We start from the raw sequence: 4,452 nt of genomic DNA on the forward strand, positions 1-4,452 counted from the left end.
GTGCAGCCAAAAATAAATAAATATTACTCTGACTCATTCATTGTTTTACTGTTCATGTACCTTTGATTTTATCTTTGGTGCAAGCCTATTTCCCCCAAATATGTCTACTTACTTCTAAAATCTTATTAAGTGGGGTTTTAAATTTTAATGTACTCTTTAATATTCTATCCTTTATGTCACATAATTCTTTAACTGTATTTCTTTTTTGCTCACTATTTTATCCCCAGCACTTGGCATAGTGCGTGATACCTGATGGAAATTCAACAGATACTTAAATGAATAAATGAATGAATGTTAAATGTTCAAAAAATGGTTACATCATTTCACATCTGGATTACTATAACAGGCTGGGGACCACCTTTCCACTTTGATTTACTGCATACTCTTCCTATTCCATCCTATAACAATACTGATTTTCTTACGTCTATTTCATCATGATTCTCATGTAATTTAAAAGAAAAGAGTGACTATATTTTCCTCCGCTTCAAATTGGAATGCCTTTGCACTATTTGAAAATCTTCTATAATTTGACCTCAACTTTATTTCTCAACAAAATCGCTATTTTAAGTAGTTCCCTCACTGATTCATGAAGAAGTGAAGTGAAGTGAAGTGAAATGAAAGCCGCTCAGTTGTGTCAGACTATTTGCGACCCCATGGACTATACAGGCCTCGGAGTTCTCCAGGCCAGAATACTGGAGTGGGCAGCCCTTTGCCTTCTCCAGGGTTTCTTCCCAACCCAGGGATTGAACCCAGGTCTCCTGCATTGCAGGCAGATTCTTTACCGGCTGAGCTATGAGGGAAGCCCACATAAAGACACTATGTTTACGTCTCCATGTGTTTGTAGTCAATATTCCTCCCCCAACTGGAAAGTTTCTTCTCTATGATCCAATTAAGATCTACCCATTCTTCAGAGTTCAAGTCCCAAGAAAGCCTTCCCTGACTATTCTAGATATTCCTTTTCTCTGAAGTCTATGGCATATTCTCTGAACTATATGGCACTTTGTGTACTACTTAATTGCACAGTATGCTAAACACTGGCTTTATAAAGATGAAGAAAATCCTGGCTCTCAGAAACCTCACCACTTGACAATGGAAACAGATAATGATAGCTATGACTACTATCAGAGATACACATATGTGATTGGATAATAGTTTAAGGATATTAAATCACTGGTTTCAATGAACTAATTCAAAGTCAGTCAGCAACCCTGTACCAGTCAGAATACAGTTAGAACAAAATCACCCCAGATGATTCGTGTGATAAGACTTTAGTGAAGAGACTACTTATAGATGTATGGGCAGAGGGCAAAGTGTATGATCTTTCACTTACAAAGGTAAACGTCTAGAAGCCCAGATTCTAGCAACAGGTGGATGCACAACATTCCAAACAGTCGGGGGCCAATCCATACTGTAAAACCATCCATCCCAAAGCAGAGACTAAAAAGGATCCAAAGGAAACCACATGTATCTGAAGCCCCATTTACCCCAAAATGAAGTCATATTTACTCCATTACCCATATATTAAAATGTCATTTTAGAGAGGAAGACAGAGGAACTCTAAAAGATTTATCTCTGAAACAGACAGAATTATCTAAGAGAAACTTTTAAACTGGCAGTAACTAAGATATTTATCAGAAGTTTAAAGTTGTCCCCTGACTGCTCCTGGTATCCAGTAGGGCAGAATCTTGCAAGAAAGATTTGCTTCTCAGGATATCCAAGACTCTGTCCTCAGACAACAGAACTCCTCTTTTATAGCAGGAATCAGTAACATTATGTATCTCGCTTCCACAGGACTCTGATCTCAGGAATGGACATGTGACAAGGTCACGAATTGCCTGGCCCATCACAGCACTCCATCTCTGAGGCCAGTCATTCCTTAACTGGTATGTGTAGAATAACAGAACGAAATTGTCTCTCTCAGCTGGTGAATTCCAGAAACCTTGTAAGGGTGAGCAGCTGATAACTTTCTTTCTTGCCATATGGAAAAACCTGCCCTAAATGAAGGCAACACAGGTGAACACAGAAACAAGATAGAGAAGAGGGAGCTAATCAGTTCGTAAGTCAAGAAATTCTCTTTTAATTCAAGACAGCCGAAGTTGGGTTTATACCACTTGCACCTATATAGTTTTTTAAAGGAAGCAGAGAAGTGAAGACAATGGAATTTTGTGTCACTATACATCCTATTTGAAAATTTACTTGCATCAAATTTCCAAGCATCAAAATCAATTAAATATTTTGTTTAGTCTTCAACAATTGATTATAATCATACCATATTTAGTTTGTTTCACATTTGAGCCATGATTTCTTATATAGATTTTGTTTTCCCCAGTTTCTAAGTACACAGAAGAATCATATGTCTTCTTTACCATATCACTAAATCCCTCAGGCTCCTTACTAATTTTTTTAATGTACTAGCGTAATTTCTAAGACCTGAGTAAGCATAAATTTTCCAGTTTGAAAGATCTATACCTTCCCAGGCTAATTACTCAATTTCATTGAAGACTTTTTCTTAGACTTTAGTCTGGGTGCATTCACAGGAGTAGGGGGAAGACAGGAAAGGCCAATTATCATGACCCTGTCCTAGACAATTCCTCAGGCTCTAACTTCATTTTCTGCTCCTCTTCCCCTTCCAATTATCTATATCTACCAATTCAGGGGGACTCAACGGAAAAACTTTTTCATTCATTTTAAACAATAGTAAATGTTAATTATTGTACTATGCTGTAGTACAATGATGCCTTTAAAATCTATATAGAGTTGTATAGGACTTAAGACGTTTATAATAATAACTTCAAGCCACGATGCTCTTTCAATTCTCATGTCTGTTTTTCCTACATGAGGAACGTTTAAAATTTTATTGAAGGACATAAGAGAACAATTGAATAAATGAGAGCCAGTCTATGTACTTGAATGGGAACACTGAACACTGTAAAGATGCAATTTATCCCAAATTAATCTATTTATGTAAGGCAACTTGTTGGAGAAGGTCATCAAGAGGACATGACCGCCAGTTGACCCATGAGCTAGACCCAGGCAAATGAAGCTCCTCACTCCTCCTATGTCCTTGGAATGGACGCTGCTTCCCAGTCCCAGAGTGGGAGTCATTTTGAAGGATGTAGGCTTAAGGGAGTTAGGTGTTGTTGAGCTCATCTGGACTATATAGGTAACTAAACCCAGTTAGTGAAGTGAAGTCGCTCAGTCATGTCCGACTCTTTGCGACCCCATGGACTATAGCCTATCAGGCTCCTCCTCCCATGGGATTTTCCAGGCAAGAGTGCTGGAGTCTCCAATGGACTGCATGGAGTCCATTCCAAAGGAGATCAGCCCTGGATATTCTTTGGAAGAAATGATGCTAAATTGCCATTTCCTTCTCCCCAGTTAAGGCCTCTATTATAAACTTTTAAGATCTGGTCAGTTGGTTCAGAGACCTACTCAACTTGCAGTCACCCCAGACAAGACTTATAACCAAGTTCCCTTGCTTATTAAACCTACCAGCTCCCAATCTGGAGTAGTCTACCTGTTTCTTTGTTCTCTCTTTGCTCTCTGTGTTCAGAGAACCAGTTTGCAAACCAACAACTGGTGAGCCAGCCAGGAGATGGAATAAATGGGCCTTGAGAAAGAATCATCTGGGAGAGAAAGCCTGAGTTGGCCATGACCTCCATGTGAGAAGAGGTGGCCCATATGTCAGATGCATGTGGACCACCCCATGAGTATGAGAACACCCCCAAAACATGGCTGCCTTAATGAGCTTGTTTGAGAAAGTACACATAAAGAACTTAAGAGAAACAAATGGTTGCCATAGCAGGCTTGCCTCTATGGTGGGCAGTTTAGCTGACCACCAATACCCAACTAGAGATTTAACTTGAGCCGGAAAGTTGGATGAAGAGCTGAAGTTAGAATAACTGTCTACTACTCTGCTAGTTTCAGGGGTGGCAGACAATTTTGGAAGAGCAGAATAGTAAGTTGGAGACCTTAGAATGCTATTTTGGAAAGCTAGGAGATCACAAACTGCCATGGATGAAGGTCCATGTACTTGTCATAAAGCCTAATTAGGACACTATGAGGTAGAATCTCTGGGAAAGTGAGGAGAGTAAAGAGGAGGATGTTGTACTAATTGACAACGAAATGGGCAGAATAGACCCATGGCATCCAAACTTTAATACAATGGAATATTGTTAAGAGTAATTACCCTAGACTTTAAAAATAGAAAAATATACCCCAAAACTCCTAGGGGAAAATGTGCATTCATTTTCTGTCCCTTGAAGTTGTAAATTTTATCTAAAATGTAAACACCTCGGGAGATAACTATAATATTAATAAAACACTGCCCATAATTGCCTGAGACCAAAATCACTGCAGATGGTGATTACAGCCATGAAATTAAAAGACGCTTACTCCTTGGAAGGAAAGTTATGACCAACCTAGATAGTACATTAAAAAGCAGAGACATTA

Source organism: Budorcas taxicolor, chromosome 10, assembly GCF_023091745.1.
Source record: "Budorcas taxicolor isolate Tak-1 chromosome 10, Takin1.1, whole genome shotgun sequence".
NCBI lineage: Eukaryota > Metazoa > Chordata > Mammalia > Artiodactyla > Bovidae > Budorcas > Budorcas taxicolor.